This window comes from Oncorhynchus mykiss, chromosome 5 (assembly GCF_013265735.2).
Source record: "Oncorhynchus mykiss isolate Arlee chromosome 5, USDA_OmykA_1.1, whole genome shotgun sequence".
NCBI lineage: Eukaryota > Metazoa > Chordata > Actinopteri > Salmoniformes > Salmonidae > Oncorhynchus > Oncorhynchus mykiss.
Genome location: NC_048569.1, coordinates 67,916,470 through 67,936,634, shown reverse-complemented (window position 1 = coordinate 67,936,634; position 20,165 = coordinate 67,916,470). Strand labels below are relative to the sequence as shown.

At 41.4% G+C, this 20,165-nt stretch overlaps 1 protein-coding gene across 1 annotated transcript in view; it reads left to right on the top strand.

The window, feature by feature from the left end:
• The window catches only part of lrrc7 (leucine rich repeat containing 7), a 172,955-nt gene that overhangs the window by 46,915 nt on the left and 105,875 nt on the right, over positions 1–20,165 (top strand). The window contains exon 2 of the mRNA XM_036978167.1: positions 3,533–3,841. The gene's annotated coding sequence lies outside the window, so the exon portion shown is untranslated. The remainder of the gene's footprint in view (positions 1–3,532; positions 3,842–20,165) is intronic.

Here is a 20,165-nt window from a genome sequence, read left to right as displayed (position 1 = left end):
ATTGAGTCTGAGCTTGGCATGTTTAAATGCTGCTCACTGGTGGAACTAAGGGAGAGATACTTTCTTTCCATTGATCCGCCCGCACGGCTACCCAGCTGTGATTTAACCACTTTCAATCTGTGCGTGGCTCCCCCACCGTCAGCCTTATTTCATCAGGTTGCCCCCGTCTGCCATGGGAATCCACTAACGCCACTCACTACACTAAAGCTGCCCTTGCCAGTCACGAGGCTGGCAGCAGAGAGGATCTGAAGGGGCCCGTCATTGTTTACCTGGACATGCGGTGGTGGTGGTGGTGGGGGTGGGGGTGGGAGGTGACATTTACTCATCAGGGCAGAGTGGTTGGTGTGAGTGGTCATCTTTATGCACACAGTGTTTACCTGGCTGGGGCACAGCTGCAGAGGAGATTACTCATCACTTTACCTGCTGTGTGGGTGGGAGAGTTACACATTATATTCAAGGGAAGGGTGAATGAGCTGTTAATACACTGGGGTATTGTTGCTTACCATATTGTATGCTTGCTTTACCAGACTTCTTTGATGCAGTATAGTGAAACTGGGAGAAACCATGACTCCATGGGTTAAGATTACATGCTATCAGGCTAAGTTTATCTTCACCTTAGGCTGCCCAGCCTACTCTGTAGTAAGCGATGCCCTCTCTGGGCTCATTAATATGGAATATTTAACACTTGCCCACTTTGGAAGCCCATTTTAGAGAACCACGCCCCAAAAAGCATATTGGCTGATTATAACTAAAACAATATATTTTACAGGATAATTAAATGTGTCGAGAAAGAAAATAGATGTATGCAATATAATATAAGGAAAATGCCTCTGCGTTTTCACTGATAGGTGTTTACCTCTGGGAAAGCATGCAGCAACATTTCTGTTTTAAGGGGAGAAAATACTCTCATTTGCCTCAGGGACGTTCAAACTATGAACAGTTAGTATTTATTTTCCTGTCTTTACTTGATTGATTAAGTTTGAAAGGGAACCGTATTAGAGGCTGAGAAGAAGATTAACATGACAGCACTTTGTGGTTGAATTCAGTTTTGGGCGTTCTTTCTGAGTCATGCCTGGCGATGGCCTCATGTGTACTGTAAAGTACAAAATGACACGTCATTGTTTTTTAGAAATGCAGGTGTGTATGTAGCCCATATTCAGCACACAGGAGCAACAAGGGAAATATAAAATGGAAAATAATGTCATTTAATATTGAATGAGTAAAGTACACATGGCTACAGTAAGTACTTTAAGTTAAATATCCAATCTCGAGCAGAACAGTATCTACATGAGAGCTACATGAATACTGTATTAGTCAATGTCATATGCAATAACCACTCAAATGCAATCATTAAACATGAATTCATAATGATCTATTTTCAATAATTGAGGATTTTCATTGTGTGCATAATGAGGTACTCTTAAGTAACATATCTTTGAGGATGATGGCATGTCTGCTGGTGGACCTTCCTCTAGTCTAGAAGCTGCTTTAGTATATGAGTTAGAGATCAGGGGTGACCATGATGAGGAATTCATTATCCAAGCCTTAACTGGACAGTCATGATCATCCCATTGGCTTGCAGTCTAAAGGGAGATCCTAAAGGGAGATCCTAAAGGGAGATCCTAAAGGGAGATCCATGGTATGGCAACCAAACAAATGTGAACAGAAGGGCATAAATCCGTAAGGTGGAGCTTGGTATTCTCAAGGATAAAGCTTATGAAAATAGACATGTCTCCATCACAACACTGATGCTGCCTACTGTCACTCACAGCCGAAACGTCTTTCTCTCCTTCAACTCACATTTGGGTTTAATACCCGCAATTCCATTTCATGCCAATGACTCACTCATCCTCCTTCTGAATCTGAGGGTACTGTATGTTTAGTTCTTCTGTGGCCCCATGGTTTAAGAGCAGGGAAGTGTGATTTAAGTTATTCGCAGTGAGGCTCAGCCCATCCAGCTAACATTACAGTCACAACCACTCCAATGGAAGACTCTGGGTTGAATGATATAAAATCACAACCACTCCAAAGGAAGACTCTGGGTTGAATGATATAAAATCACAACCACTCCAAAGGAAGACTCTGGGTTGAATGATAAAAAATCACAACCACTCCAAAGGAAGACTCTGGGTTGAATGATATAAAATCACAACCACTCCAAAGGAAGACTCTGGGTTGAATGATATAAAATCACAACCACTCCAAAGGAAGACTCTGGGTTGAATGATATAAAACCACAACCACTCCAAAGGAAGACTCTGGGTTGAATGATATAAAATCACAACCACTCCAAAGGAAGACTCTGGGTTGAATGATATAAAATCACAACCACTCCAAAGGAAGACTCTGGGTTGAATGATATAAAATCACAACCACTCCAAAGGAAGACTCTGGGTTGAATGATATAAAATCACAACCACTCCAAAGGAAGACTCTGGGTTGAATGATATAAAATCACAACCACTCCAAAGGAAGACTCTGGGTTGAATGATATAAAATCACAACCACTCCAAAGGAAGACTCTGGGTTGAATGATATAAAATCAGCTGCAAAATCAAACATTTAAGAGACGTCTATGATAATAGAACACAGTTGAGTTCACATTGCCCCACAACATTATGTAGACCACATTTACAAATGGAAGTTTTTAAGAAAATAAATTGAGCTCTTGCCTTGTTTTGAGGAAGTATACAGCATTGGTATCTAGGTTGTTCTATTAACTGAGCATCTAAATAGCCTCAATAGTTTAATGAACATGCGTTCTTATGACTCATGCTCACCATGGCTGCAGATTTAAATACTCTTCTGCTCTTAGCATTGACACAATATGGACAGTGGGTTGATTTGATTGCCATGACAGGCAATCATGCCATAGAACAGAAATAACTTTCAGTGAATTTACATAAACCTAATCTATCTACATTCTCTGCTTAAGGGGTGATGATGTAAGGTCTGTTTTGTTCTACTCTGGGATAAAACACAGAGATGTTGAAGTGTATTGATGAGAACATTGAGTGCAGAATTTATACTTGGTTTTGAAACATTTATCTGTGGGATAAGTCCTTCTATGCAGGGATATATAATAATTGCTAAATGCCTTTTTCAAGGGCTTCATTATTTTCCACTCTTTTCAAGTTTAAAAGCATTCTTTCCTGAAGACATGAATGGTGTGGCCATCGCAGGCAGCAGAGTCCTCCTGTTCCTCAGTAAAATAGGGAAATGTTTCACTCACTAAATAAAGCACATTGCCATGAGTGCACTGGCAGATTTTTCATGAGGCTTTCAACTACAGAATATTTTTAATGGCAAGCTATATGATGTACTAAACATGCCCTCAATTCATCTCTCTTGTGCCACAGCCCTCCATGATTCTCTTTTCAGAGATAACAATAATATACATTTTAATGTACTGTGTCTGCTGTTGGAAATCTTTTCTCGTATTGAAACCAAACTGAAAAACAGTAGACCACTTGAGCAACCTGTGAAGCAGAATTAAAGATGTCCTTCCCTTCCCTTTTCTTCATTTTCATAGGAATCTTTGGCGCTTAAGGAGTAACAAGCATTCATCATCACATTGGGACTGAGAGCAGGAGAGTGGCAGGAGTGCCAACTGTACATAACATGGAGGATGTAACAAGAGACTTCTCCAGAGCCTAGTGCCCTGCAGGATTTGCACGGACAGGGAGGCAAAGATGAGGCAGGACAACAAGAACAAACGCAGGTCAATGCACTGGGCGACTGTGTCCATCCACCACCAGTGAAATCCAGGGGCCTTCTACTAACCCTGGCCAAACCGACAACATAGGCAACACAAACCCAAGGCCGTCCCCTGTCTGCCCTGGTAAGTAATAAAACAGAAATTTGAAACGCTTATGATCAACAATTTTATAATGAGCTTCAGAAACTGTTTTGGGGGTTCATTTTGCAGTGATGTAGTCTTCCAGTGCTGTAGACTGACCCTGTCACTAGGCCTGGGTGACTCTTCTGATGTCATCGGAGTGCAGCTGGATCCTCTATTTGAGTGATGAACAAGGTCTAGTAAAAGGGTGAATGAACTGATGTAATGGACTCACTGAGGTGTACTACAGCCTGGATATTGGTCCAATAATACAATTGTTTAACTTCTGGCCTCCCTCCAGGGAGAGGTTGACCACAGCTGGATATAGTGCAGTGATAATGATCTATGGAGACATGCAGGGGAGGAAGGCCTGTCTGAATATGGCAGATTGAGAGGAAGGCCTGTCTGAATATGGCAGATTGAGAGGAAGGACTGTCTGAATATGGCAGATTGGAATGTTGACTCACTCATTCTGCCAACAGGCTGTAACATTAAATATCTGTAATTCCAATGTCATTAAAAAAATCTATATTTGCTAGTCTTAAATGCCATCTTTATGGCCAAAAGCCAAATACACATCGCTGTGCTGCTTTGTTGGGTTGGTGAAAGAGAAGAGTCAAGTCATTAGGAGAAGAGAGTTAGTGGTGCCACTGGACAGTACAATCATGTGTTTCTTCACGCTCCAAGTGTTAAGAACAGGAGCAAATAGAACTTGTGTTTGCTGTAGCCAGATCAAACATTTTTTTTTATCAATCATTGCTGCAGAATATTAAATGTTGTCTTGTATTCCGTTTGTATTTTTTGTATCTTTGAGCTGTGTCCACAAAGTGTTGATCTTGATATGTGAGATAAATAATGAGCAGGGGTCTTATGAGACAGATCAAATCAAGGGCCTTAATATGTGAGATATATAATCAACAGTAGTAATGCATTGCAATTATATGCCCATTCCACTAAAGTGCAGTTGAATGATGATAGCAGTGAATAGTGAATGTGCTCCACTTTGGAGAGCGAAGCTGAGAGGTGTCTTTCAGAGTGTCTCAGGAACACTTCTGGCTCTCAGCCATTTGACCAGATGTTCTCATTAGCACTTTCTTCTAACCTCTTAGGGAGGGAGGAGGCTGGCACATTTAGAGTCCTCTCGCTCAGCTGCCATTAAACTATAAGAACTTAGATTCAGCCCTGTATTTTTACCATTAGAATACAGGGCCATTCAATATAGTCTACACAGAAGTTCATGAACTGAATAACAATCCTCAATGAATAACACTAACCACATTATCAGAATAGGGCTATACAGTATATTGACTCTGTTAATTTGTTTGATGATTTAATTATTACCTGACATATCATTAGTGTTTGATGAGGTGGGTAATAACATGACACGACTAATGGAATGTCATGAACATAGGGCTTTAATTTGCTTAATCATGTGATGAGGTTTGAGTAATGATTTGGGTTTATGGTGCATAAAGGAGGTCAGCTCCTCTCTTATTGGGTGAGCCACCGCTGGCTCACCCTGGTTCACTGTATTTATCTTACCAATCAGTTCCCATGGAGATAGCATCAGAGCCTAACAATTGTCAATCATCTTCAGGGCGGGCTTGCACTGTCAGACTGTCTTTGTGAGCCTTCCTCTACTGTGTGAAGGAGAGAGATGGAAAGAGACCAAGGACACATAATAATATTTGGATGCCATACGTTATGGTTGTTGACAAGGCCCAGTATTATGAATGCAGGCATGTTCAACTTTAATCACCCATGGGATTTCATCCCTGGCTGAATTTGATTTGAAGGAGAGCCATGGTTCTGATTGGAGAGCCTTATAGATGTTTAGGGTCACTTCACCAGTTCTACCAGCGTAATCAGGAGATTAACTGCTATTTCCCATCCCTGGAAAGAGAAATGGCTCTAAGGTGACTTCCTGGCCCCAAGCCGACTTTTCCCAAAGAGGAGCGATTATCGTCTGTTCCTGAAAGTGCTATAATTCTCTATGTTTTACAATCCAGAACCCCTTCACTACATACATCCTGTTATTGGAGTAATGGGGGGTGTAAAAGCTTTGACTTTTACCTTGCCTTTATTCTGTTGTGATAGTCACATCCCATCATGACCCTGGCTAGCGTTGTTGATCTGGATTCATCTTTCAAAGTGCTTTCTTGTTTTCCCTAGGAACTCCCACATAGTCATGGACAAGTGTGGATTTGGCTCAGTGGAGAAAGGGACAGAGCCCCAGGGAATGTTCTGCTTTACACAGCACTGTAGTGCTATGATGGTCGTCATAGTCAACCAGCCGTGAATATTATGACATTTGAATAATGCCAGTCAAGGTTCATTTCCATGCCCATGTCTAAAGCTCCTTCTTCTTTAAAAAAACATTTTCATACTTCAAAGCTGACATTCGGAAAAAGCCTCTATCGCTCATGTTAAACCTCAAAGAGTGTAGTTGATACATTATTTATGTCGTATCAAATACATATGCAATGCATACAACATGATCAGCGGCAATTTTAGCATGTAAATCTTGGTGGGGCAAAAAAAAAAAAGTAAAATGTGGGAAGCCACTACACAACAGTAAACAATACATTAATTGCATTATAACGGTGACAAACTGTGCCCACAAACTGTTAGGGCCTATATAAAGCTGTCCCAACAGCAGAGTCCCAATACCTTACCACTGCTACACCTGGCAGCGAAAGTTAATTTAGCCTCATTTACTGCCTTTAAAAAAACGGCTGACTTGCTTAAATAAATGTGGTTTATACTGACAATTTAGATGTACAAACTATGGCATAAGGGGGATGACAAGCAGATAAGAGGCAATCCGTAATTTCAAGTAAGACATTAATGAGCGAGCTAGGACAGACGTAGTCAACATAACTATTTGTTCAGCACTTTTGAAATGTACAGGGACAGAATTCAGAACGTGAGCCGATAATTAAAGGGGGCATATAAGCAGACAATGAAAGCTCTTACAATATTCAATGATTACATTTCTCAGAAACAGGTCAGGGAAACAAGTCAGAACAGTAGGCAAAATTAAGGGGTGAAAATAAACCAAATGATTAAGGTGAGGCACATCGACTACTAACAGCTTACTACACAACATACACTTAGTATTACTTTCTTAGCTACAGTATCATACTACATTATTTAGGCAGCAGCATACAAGACATTTTTGGACTCACCTTGTTGTGCTGTGTTCATTTGAACAGGAAGGTGGCGCAGTGGTCCTTTGTAGGCAAATGTTGTCATCAAACTTTGTCATTAAAGTCTGGCATTCTCTGGATTTATGGTGCTTTCAAGACATTTGGGAACTCTGGAAAAAAGGTTGAATCTAGAAAGAGTTCCGAGTTCCTGATTTACAATTCCGAGTTGGATGAAAGTTCAAAACGTATTTTCCCCGAGTTCCCAATTGTCTTGAACTCACTAAAGTCAGATTTTGTAGTTCCGTGATAACAGTTGTTTTGAGCGCAGCACAAGTTATGCTTCATTGACAGCATGGCCAGTGTTGAATGTTTATAATTTTAAACTAGGAAAAGAGACCCTTAATTTTAGACTTGGGACCCCACAGCCACTCCACTGAATAGCAGGCTAATGATTTTCTTGCAATGCTTGCAGTTTGCCACTGATTCCTTCCAAAGCATTCATCGTTGAATTTGCTATTTCCAACTGGTTGTGTAATGTTTATGTCCAATGGCTGATGAGCACTGATATGTTTTATCTATCATTTCTCTTAATTATTTATCTTAATATGACAAGGATTAAAAATGATTTGTCAATAGATTGTCGAATTGATTCATGATGATGACTGCTAGCTAAGATTTTGAAAGTATGACGTTGACATGTAACTCTATGGCAGTACCCAAGGAGGCTTGAATTTTCGAGCTCTACCCTTTCGAGCTCTACCCTTAGACTTGGCGGTGATGTAGTGTCCCCATGAGTGACAGAACACTGGGCCGATCATTGTGCAACGCTCCATATTCTCCGCTGGCTGCCCCACCACCACAGAAAGCACTGAACTAGGCTGAAACACCTGCATTTTGGACCTCCTTTACTCAAGAAAACATGTTTGTATGCAGTTTTATATATTTTTTACGTTATTTGCAAACTGATATGTGACACGTATTAATGCCAAAATAACATGCAAAACAAGCAAGCCCCCTCCCCCAAAATATATATTTTAGTTTTTTGGGGCAAAAAATAGCTCCACCTGCCCTGAATGACGGGTCTCTACTGAACACTATAAACATACATCTTCGAATACTGGAATATACCGGTACATGTGACTTGGGACATGGTTTTAAGTAATTTAATCATTGTGAAAATCAATAAAATATGTCTCTGTGGTGCACAATCATGAGATCAATATTTCACAAGATGTTCTTATTCCCTCTAAATTGCAGTGTTGAATCATCACTTCTGCCCCATGCAGCTCCTCCATACAACAACAACCATAGGTCTCGGAACAGTGAGGAGAACACGGGGATTGATGTGACCTTCCATTTACAATTTCAGCCAACGAGAGAAAAATTATGAGCATTAACCTTACGTGTGGAATGATCTACAATACACTTTCAAAATGGTGGAATAGGTTGCCTCTAGGGCATTTCAGATGGTTGTTAGGGGAAATTTTTTACTGAAGAATGTGTCTGTTTTATATGATTGTTTATAATAATGTGTATTTTATTGTATTTTGATGTGTATTGTGGTGCTATACCATCCTCAGCTGGAAAATAGACCATGGTCTCAGCATTGACTCCCTGTCAAATTAAAGGTTAAATAAAAACTATGTCATGTGGCCAGGCAGAAAGGACGGTTGGCAAGGCCTGTAATGCTGCCTGCCATTGAGTCATGCTAATAGGAACAGCCCTAGCAGATCTTCCCCAACGGTCTCCTATGTAGATCAGTGGGACTGGTCTCCATAGCAACAGTGGCAGATGGAACATAGCTACACCTCAGCAGAGATAGAGAGCAGAGAGTGGCTGGGGTCCTCTTGGAGCGAGGGGATGTGCTCACTGCTACTGCTGCTTTCTGTATCTCTTCTCTACCACCACCCACACTGGAGGCAGGCAAGCCACTCTCACTGTAACACAGAGAACAGGGACACTATTTTATTCATCTTTCTCTTCACTCTTCATGTGAATTTGAGGAGATAGATACTACACTCTGAGCACAGTCGTGCTTATTGCTAAGGTGTTGGGTGGAGGTTATGTTTGTGTTTAAGATTAAGGAAGCTGACAGCTACCATAAGATACTTTACGCTCTAGGACAACGAAACAAGTGGACAATAATCCATTCTAAATTCTTAAAGCCATGCACTGGACCGACATCTGGTCTTCAGCCGGTGGTGATACATTTAGCTTGTAGTAAGGTTGATACACTCAGCAGGGTCATCATGGCAGTAATCTGTTTCTTGCCTGTTAATTTACAGGCCAATAACCATCTGTGCTTTGGTATGATGAGACCTTGAGACCTGAGCAACACTGCAACAGAGAGTGTCCACTCCAGGCTCAAAGAAGCCCACTATGGGAGCTGACTGACTGTGTATCTATGGAGACTCAGTGATGCTGAACATCCAGGACTGGACACTGTAACTTCATGTCAGAACCCTGCCTAGGCATGCCACTCAAACCCTGGCATGAGCTGATACACAGGCAGGCACAGATAGCTGTGGGTCTCCATGGACGTGTTTTGGACTACATGAGATTTTCCGAGCATATGACATATAAAACATTTTATACTGAACATAATCTTTTACTGAGAATTGACATTTAGGAAATGAAACACGTTATAGTGAAATGAGTAATATAACAGAGGAAGCTTGACTCATGCCTCTTCACTGAAAGGTGTTATTGTGACCCCGATTGAAGCAGTTGGACTGGGCTTTCTATCTCACCATCCTCTCGCTGTCTTGACATCTCCACTGGCTTCGTGCCAGACCTGTCCGTGTGGCAGTGCTGAAGCTGGCACAGCCTGTGATGTACAGTACCACTGACAACCTTTCCCTATCAGAGCTCTGCCACTCAGGCCTGGTTTAATTATGCCAACATGGCATGCTCTGACGCAGACTGTGCCTGTTACCGTGCTGCTTCCAAAAGGAGGGCACCTCTAGGCACCATTTCTGTGGTCCTTCATGGCTCAGTTGGTAGAGGATGGTGTTTGCAACACCAGGGTTGTGGGTTCAATTAGCATGGGGAAAACAACAAAAATGTATGTACTCACTATTGTAAATTTCTCTGGATAAAGTGTCTGCTAAATAACTCAAATGCAATTTCCAGTATAATGTATACTAAGAGTAACCAATTAATCAAGTATCTTTTTGAAAACATTTCTAATGTTTATATGTCCTCCAGACAGTGCTAACACATGGTAATCATTGAAGCTTAGCATGGTGGAGCTCTGTGTTTTTGGTTAAAGAGATGACATGCGATGTGTTTGGCAGCTGTGTAGCCTGGTACCCTCTAATCCAGGCCTGGGCAACTCTAGTCCTCGGGAGCCTGATTGGTGTCACACTTTTGGCCCAGCCCCAGCTAACATACCTGACTCCAATAACCAACTAATCATGATCTTCAGTTAAAAATGAAATGATTTTTAAATCAGGTGTGTTTGCTAGGGATGGGGGAAAAGTGGGACACCAATCAGGGCCCTGAGGACTAGAGTTGCCCAGGCCTGCTCTAATCTATGTGATGTTCTTGAGGCTGCATGGCTTCCTCCTGTATGGCAGCCCCCACATTCTGTCTGTCATAGGCTGGCTGAGTTATAGTATCAGGCTCTGGGGGCGGACACACACACAACCCATCCCTGAAGAAAATGACAGAAATACTCTGCATACACAAACAGACATCACAAACAAGAGGGCTATGAAATGTATTTGGGGGCACAGGCAAGCGGATTCGGGTATTTGCGTGAGAGCTTCCAGTTTAGAATCCAGTGCTTAATGAAATCACACCACTGCTCACACTCTGCTGGTTAATGACATGGAGCTAAAACAACATAGTTCTTATAACCTTGGCAAATTTTGACTGGATGTTCTATTCTACCATTTTGATTCCTTTCTTCCCAGAGCCACTCTCTGTTTTTTTAAATGTATATTTCATGAAATTCTTCCATGTTATCCACAGCTTGCTTTCTTTGCATGATGTTTGTTAGGCCTTTGCAAGCCATCGGATAGCTCCCTGCACTCCTCTGTAATGTACTGTGTCTGCAGATGGCATAATGAAGTAACGCTCATCCAGCACAAGTGTCACTTCTCTGGGTAGTGTTCATAAACACTGCACTCAATAGCCTCTGCTCAATGTCTGATGACCTTGCTGCTGCTGCTCAGCCAAATGCTGTTTTATTCCTTGGGAAAGAGGAGACAAAGCAGAATAAACTAAATATAACTGCCCGTTCCAATACAAATATTTCATATGATACGCATATGGAGCCTAAAAGATGATAAATGTTGCATCTGAATAGGATGAATCATGCCTTATCATTAAACAATAGCAACAGACCAATAAGAGTGGGTCTCATTGGAATTCTCCAGAGATGGATCTTGGAATACTTAAAGGGGTTTCTTGCCAAAAGGAATTGTTATGCCAGACAGACAATGAGATTAATTAGAAGAATGTCTTAAACAACAGAGATTAGTGAAGACACAGGCCTCGCTAATATATTTCCACGTATACACAACCGTTCAGCCTTATGCGCCCTGTAACAGCTGCAGGAGGACATGAGGAGGAGCACTACAGCATAACATGTTCTATCCAGATTTAAAACACACTGGTTGAGAATTTCGTACACCCTCACCTGTTACTCACAAGGCATCAGGGAGACACAAGGAAACGATGCTGTTAATGTTTCAGCTTTTAGTGAGTATCTTCCCACTTAACCCCCTAGCTCCCTGCTTCATTCCCCTCCCTTAATAAATCAATCTCCTACTCTAACGTGTGTAGACCAAGAGGAACCCTTTAAACCATATAAACCGTGTTGATTCTCTGTGTCATTATTTGTCTTAGCTGGAGCATCCTGCCAGGCTTAGCTCCAAATCCATCTGTCCTCCACTTCCTCTTCAGGTATTTGATCTGTCTCCACCGGGCTAGCTACAGGATGGGGTTTCCATGGCAACAGAGAGCCCATAGGGAAACCAAGTGGTGAGGATGTGTAAGGCTGAGATTTCTCCAGTGCAGATGTAGAACTGATGTGCAGTATGGGGAAGAGCAATCCCCATTGAGAAATGAAGCAGATTAAGATTAAAAAGTGGTTCGTTTTGTTGATTTAGCTTCATATTATACAAACACAGCAATAAGAACACCTGTATGTGCTCATTATTTAACTCCAAATCTCCTTTAAACACACTGCCACCTATTTGTGGTCATTTATTTAAAGATTTATGGTAGGAAACACAGCAGGGTCTATATTTTCCTATACTAGTCTCGCTTTGTTTTCTATATTTTCAAAATACAAATCAAATCAAAGTGTATTTGTCACGTGCGCCAAATACAACAGACCTTACAGTGAAATGCTTACTTACAGGCTCTAACCAATAGTGCAAAAAAGGTGTTAGATGAACAATAGGTAAGTAAAGAAATAAAACAAGAGTAAAAAGACAGGCTATATACAGTAGCGAGGGTATAAAAGTAGCGAAGCTACATGCAGACACCGGTTAGTCAGGCTGATTGAGGTATTATGTACATGTAGATATGGTTAAAGTGAATATGCACATATGATGAACAGAGAGTAGCAGTAGCGTAAAAGAGTGGGGCACCACTTTTCCTGGATATACGATCAGAACCCCATGTACAGTAGGCGACATTGACGTGGTGAAAAATGTTTTTGACTTCTATGGAACCAGTGAGAATTTGATATGCTTAACCGGGGCTGCAGCACCCACACATATATTATACATATATTATACATGCCCCATGGTCGATTCCAGTCCCGTCGTATTCCCAGGATGTAATCTTCATGTGCAGGGAGGGGACTCTGTGGGAGGTTGTTTAAGGCTGGAGGAGCCAAGGTTCAGGGATCAATGAGTGATAGATGGCTGAGAGACCTCAGTGTCCTGTGATTACAGTGTCCAGCTAGGCCACTTCACTGCTCTATACCACTGGCCCTGTCCCTGTCCTTGCCTGCTCAGAGTACGCATTACGATACGTGTTCATCTGCTTTCCAGACCACTAGGCCCCTTGACGAAAGGCCCAATTCAAGTTTTGGGTCTAAGGCACTCATTATGCTAGAGAAGGCCGCCATTGCACACACTCTGAGTGTGTGTGTGTTTAGTTGTGTATGCTCTTTTTGGAGTTTTAATGATTTGTTAGTGGATTTGTGCTCACGCTGGCATTACTTCTCGTTTTATTTTCTAAGGAAGCTCTCTTTGGCATTCATTTGTTCTTCTAGCTTAAAATGATCCACTAATCCAATGGAAAAGGAAACAGATGTAGCATAGTCCTGTGACTCACAAGCTATTATTCCTCTTTTCCAGGGATTTCACCTATCCCTTCTACACCTTTACCTTTAAACAGGTCTACATTCACAAGGCCGCAGTGCCAGACGGATTACCAGGACATGTACTCCGAGCATATCTCAGTCTGTAATACCAACATGTTTCAAGCAGACCACCATAGTCCCTGTGCTCAATAACACTAAGGTAACCTGCCTAAATGACTACCGACCCGTAGCTCTCACTTCTGTAGCCATGAAGTGCTTTGAGACGCTGGTCATGGCTCACATCAACGCCATTATCCCAGAAACCCTAGACCCATTCCAATTTGCATACCGCCCCAACAGATCCACAGATAACACAATCTCTATTGCACTCCACACTGCCCTTTCACACCTGGACTAAAGGAACACCTATGTGAGAATGCTATTCATTGACTACAGCTCAGCGTTCAACACTATATTAAACTATGGACCATAGGACTAAACACCTCCCTCTGCAACTGCATCCTGGACTTCCTGACAGGCCGCCCCAGGTGGTAAGGGTAGGTAACAACACATCCGCCATGCTGATCCTCAACACGGGGGCCCCTCAGGTGTTCCGTGCTCAGTCCCCTCCTGTACTCCCTGTTCACTCATGACTGCACCGCCAAGCACGACTCCAACACCATCATTAAGTTTGCAGGTGACACAACAGTGGTAGGCATGATCACTCACAACAATGAGACAGCCTATAGGGAGGAGGTCAGAGGCCTGACCGTGTGGTGCAAGGACAACAAACTCTCCCTCAACGTGGTCAAGACAAAGGAGATGATTGTGGACTACAGGAAAAGGAGGACCTAGCACGCCCCCCCACGCCTATCATCAATAGGGCTGCAGTTGAGCAGGTTGAGAGCTTCAAGTTCCTTGGCGTCCACATCACCAACAAACTAACATGGTCCAAGCACACCAAGACAGTCATGAAGAGGGCACGACAAAACCTATTCCCCCTCAGGAGACTGAAAAGATTTGGCATGCGTCCTCAGATCCTCAAAAGGTTTTACCGCTGCACCATCATGGTTGCATCACTGCCTGGTTTGGCAAGTGCTCGGCCTCCGGCCGCAAGGCACTACAGAGGGTTGTGCGTACATCATCGGGGCCAAGCTTCCTGCCATCCAGGACCTCTATACTAGGCGGTGTCAGAGGAAGGCCGTAAAAATTGTCAAAGACTCCAGCCACCCTAGTCACAGACTGTTCTCTCTGCTACCGCACAGTTAGTGGTACCGGAGCGCAAAGTCCCGGTCCAAAAGGCTTCTAAACAGCTTCTACACCCAAGCCATAAGTCTCCTGAACATCTAAATAAATGGCTTCCCAGACTATTTGCATTGCCCCCCCCCCCCTCTACGCTGCCGCTCTTCTCTGTTATTTCTATGCATAGTCACTTTAATAACTCTACCTACATGTACATATTACCTCAATTACCTCGACACCCCCGCACATTGACTCGTACCGGTACCCCCTGTATATAGCCTTGCTATTGTTATTTTACTGCTGCTCTTTAATTATTTGTTACTTTGATCTCTTACTTTTTAAAAATATTTTCTTAAAACTGCATTTTTGGTTAAAGGATTGTAAATAAGTATTTCACTGTAAGGTTGTATTCGGCGCATGTGACAAATAAAATTAGATTTGATAACGATACAGCTACATACATAACAATGGCAGTCAGTGCCGTTTAAAAGGGAGGATTTTTTTTTATGAGCATGACCTTATTTCTAGTACAGCATATTGGATGACTGTCATTCATATTCCATTCACCCAGTTCAATGTAACATCAACTGGTTTAGGCTACGACATGATACTCACATTTTCCATATACCCATCATGAGATTGCAACAAACTATGAAAGAAAGTTTACAACGTAGGTGCACACAGGTCGAGAGAACGATATGGCAGACAGTGACACATTAAATACCGCCTTGCACACTCTTGCCTTCATCTAGCTGATCTAGGGTGTAATCATTAGTCCAACAGTTGCAAACACGCATTTCTATTTGACAAATTCAGGTATATTTATCCCTGTTTTGTTCCATTTGCTTTTGTTTAAGAAACGTTTTTCGACAGAATCGGCAGAATGAATACACCCCTGATCACACGCAAACAGTTCACTTTCATAGCCACAGATCAACAGCTTGTTGTATTCCTTCTCGCATCTAAGCCCTCTTCTCCTCTCACCTTTCCCTTCACTTGTAGACTTCAATGCACAACACATCAGGTGTCTGTGACCAGGCAAAAAACCTTTCCAAGCCAAACCTTCATATCATAACCGCTACTCACACTCGACATCGTTGTTACCATATTAGCTAAAGTAACGTCATAGTCAACATAGCTAATAGAAGTAATGTGTTAGTAAACCTCCTACAACCATGCAGTACAGTTTACAGCCAGTAAGATATTTATCTGTTACACCGGCGGGCCCCGGTGGCAATACATTAGTAAAACCAAAAGCTTGCCTTTACTTGGAAGAGTTCCAGTGTTGGATAGTCACAGCCAGCTAGCTAACATCTCTCTGTTGAAGCTGGGTGCTTCAGTAGGCTAAACTAGTTAGCTGCATTTGCTAGCTAAGTAAGTGAAAGTGAAAGTGAAAAAATAATTATGAAATATAGCTGTCTCTCTCTCTCTCTCTCTCTTGCTCCTCCATTTTTGAAGAAATGAATTTGTTCAAAGCTGAGACAACTACTCACCACATTTTATGCACTGCAGTTCTAGCTAGCTGTGGCTTATACTTTCAGTACTAGATTCATCCTCTGATCCTTTGATTGGGTGGACAATATGTCAGTTCATGCTGCAAGAGCTCTGATAGGTTGGAGGATGTCCTCCGGAAGTTGTCATAATTACTATGGTAAGGGGTTAGAACCATGAGCCTCCTAAGTTTTGTATTGAAGTCAATGTACCCAAAGGAGGATGGAAGCTAACTGTCCTTCGGCTACACCATGGTGCTACCTTACAGAGTGCTGTTGAAGCTAATGTAGATCTTCATTGCAAAACAGTGTGTTTTAATCAATTATTTGGTGACGTGAATATATTATGTATAGCTTTATCTAAAAAGGATAACTTTTTTAATGTTTCGTTATTTTTATTTTTATGGCATTTTCTGGGGAGGATGGTCCTCCCCTTTCTCCTCTGAGGAGCCTCTACTGATACATACAGGATATATTGAAGCCTCCTGGTAATAATGTTACTCTATAATATATTGTTGTATGGTTTTATTAATGAGGTGGAAATGTGTCACATTAATGACTTGATTTGTTTGATGCCGGTAAACATTTTATGCATGAGAGAAGAAGCTCTGTGTTGTGTTCATCAGTGAAGGAAACGTGTGTCCCAGAATGATATAAATCCCATATTGATAACATTGATTTGCAAGGGGGGACTTACTGAAGTTGTGGTATAAAATGATCATAATTAATGAGGGTATTAAAGTATCAGAGCCTGATTCTCAGCCTTTGTATTAATGGTCCTTGGGAGAGTTTCTGGACTGATCATTGACAACACTGCACCAATGTTAATTAGATGAGGTTTCAAGAGCCAGGCTGGGCTGCTGCAGCCATAGTGAACTGAGAAGACACAAATTGACTTCCCCTTCCCAAAGGTGAGGGTCTGAAATGCTGATGAAAGGGCCTGTGGAAAATCTAATTCATTTATTCATATCCAAGCAGAAGTGCTGACACTCGGGTTCAATGTTGGAGAAAGTTTTGGACTTCTGAGAGAGGGGGAGGTAAGAGGGGGAGTGGGAGATTATTTGTGTATGTTTAGCCATAGTAGGTCCATTTTCATGTTTGATTATTTGATTAAGTATGTATTCCTTGTCTTATCCTTCCTCCCCATCATAAGCAGAAAATGCAACTCAGTTTCATGGGGTTTCATTAGTCTAGGCAATCGCTGCAGGAAGTGGAAAATGAAACCCCATTTTTTTGAGTAGCCTACATTTCATTTTAGAGCTATAATTGTAAGTGACAGCTATATTTTTATTGAATAGCTTAGGGATCTTTGTCTTAATGTTTACCTTTGTGCTAAAACTACAGGCAACCTCAGTTCAAATTGCTTTGAGATGATATGGCAATTCTGGTGGGATTACTCTTACAGATTGAAAATGACAAAAGCGATCTGTTCTTTTTAAAGTTACTCTCCAGTGTTTCCAGATTTCTATGAAATATGACCTATAATTATTTACAATATGAGTGAAATACATGTAGTTTTCCTTCCATAAAATTGTAATTAAGTATGTTAAAAAAGCAGTTTTCTGTGTTGGAATGTTGTGGGCGTACCCCAACAACAGAATGGTCAAAGGTCAAATAGGGGGTTGGCCAGATCATTCTCCTCATGAGGATGACATCATCCTCCATGAGGAAATAGCAAGCATTTTTGAAAAAACTGTTTGTGGGTTTTTTGTGGGGTTTTTCTACAATTTATGCTTTGGCCACAAATACGAGTATAGGATAAGTCAACAGCATTATTTGTGTATGTGTTAACAGAATATGAGCTTTTAAATGTGAGATTTTCACTGGATAGTTACTTTAATGCTCTCTAAAGCCTGTGGTAGCTGTCAGGATGGAGGAAATGAATGCAAAGATATTGCCTAGTTCTGATTCATTCAGAGTATCCAGTCCCAGTGCAATACCATACTGTAGGTTTACTAGTTGTAGGTGGATAAACGGTCACCAGAGACTAGAAACATGTTCAAATCTATTAGCTGTATAATTAAAATGTGTTCAACTTAATGTACGATCTGTTTATTTAAGGACTGTGTGCATGCTTATGTTAACAATTAGATAACGGTGTCATTTGTGAAAAATCAAACAGGACTGTTTGTAGGCGGTTCCCTTTGAGGAAGGAAAGAATCAATGAAAATGTACTACTAACACTGTTAACCTCTTAACAGGCAACTGCAGTGGAATTCAATATAAGAATTCTATCCTTTCCATCTGTTTTTCTATTTCACCTATTGGACCTATCAAATCAAATCAAATCAAATTTTATTTGTCACATACACATGGTTAGCAGATGTTAATGCGAGTGTAGCGAAATGCTTGTGCTTCTAGTTCCGACAATGCAGTAATAACCAACAAGTAATCTAACTAACAAACTACTGTCTTATACACAGTGTAAGGGGATAAAGAATATGTACATAAGGATATATGAATGAGTGATGGTACAGAGCAGCATAGGCAAGATACAGTAGATGATATCGAGTACAGTATATACAGTGCCTTGCGAAAGTATTCGGCCCCCTTGAACTTTGCGACCTTTTGCCACATTTCAGCCTTCAAACATAAAGATATAAAACTGTATTTTTTTGTGAAGAATTAACAACAAGTGGGACACAATCATGAAGTGGAACGACATTTATTGGATATTTCAAACTTTTTTAACAAATCAAAAACTGAAAAATTGGGCGTGCAAAATTATTCAACCCCTTTACTTTCAGTGCAGCAAACTCTCTCCAGAAGTTCAGTGAGGATCTCTGAATGATCCAATGTTGACCTAAATGACTAATGATGATAAATACAATCCACCTGTGTGTAATCAAGTCTCCGTATAGATGCACCTGCACTGTGATAGTCTCAGAGGTCCGTTAAAAGCGCAGAGAGCATCATGATGTACAAGGAACACACCAGGCAGGTCCGAGATACTGTTGTGAAGAAGTTTAAAGCCGGATTTGGATACAAAAATATTTCCCAAGCTTTAAACATCCCAAGGAGCACTGTGCAAGCGATAATATTGAAATCAGACCACTGCAAATCTACCAAGACCTGGCCGTCCAAGACCTGGCCGTCCCTCTAAACTTTCAGCTCATACAAGGAGAAGACTGATCAGAGATGCAGCCAAGAGGCCCATGATCACTCTGGATGAACTGCAGAGATCTACAGCTGAGGTGGGAGACTCTGTCCATAGGACAACAATCACTCGTATATTGCACAAATCTGGCCTTTATGGAAGAGTGGCAAGAAGAAAGCCATTTCTTAAAGATATCCATAAAAAGTGTTGTTTAAAGTTTGCCACAAGCCACCTGGGAGACACACCAAACATGTGGAAGAAGGTGCTCTGGTCAGATGAAACCAAAATTGAACTTTTTGGCAACAATGCAAAACGTTATGTTTGGCGTAAAAGCAACACAGCTGAACACACCATCCCCACTGTCAAACATGGTGGTGGCAGCATCATGGTTTGGGCCTGCTTTTCTTCAGCAGGGACAGGGAAGATGGTTAAAATTGATGGGAAGATGGATGGAGCCAAATACAGGACCATTCTGGAAGAAAAACCTGATGGAGTCTGCAAAAGACCTGAGACTGGGACGGAGATTTGTCTTCCAACAAGACAATGATCCAAAACATAAAGCAAAATCTCCAATGGAATGGTTCAAAAATAAACATATCCAGGTGTTAGAATGGCCAAGTCAAAGTCCAGACCTGAATCCAATAGAGAATCTGTGGAAAGAATTGAAAACTGTTGTTCACAAATGCTCTCCATCCAACCTCACTGAGCTCGAGCTGTTTTGCAAGGAGGAATGGGAAAAAAATTCAGTCTCTCGATGTGCAAAACTGATAGAGACATACCCCAAGCGACTTACAGCTGTAATCGCAGCAAAAGGTGGCGCTACAAAGTATTAACTTAAGGGGGCTGAATAATTTTGCACGCCCAATTTTTCAGTTTTTGATTTGTTAAAAAAGTTTGAAATATCCAATAAATGTCGTTCCACTTCATGATTGTGTCCCACTTGTTGTTGATTCTTCACAAAAAAATACAGTTTTATATATTTATGTTTGAAGCCTGAAATGTGGCAAAAGGTCGCAAAGTTCAAGGGGGCCGAATACTTTCGCAAGCCACTGTACATATGTGATGAGTATGTAAACAAAGTGGC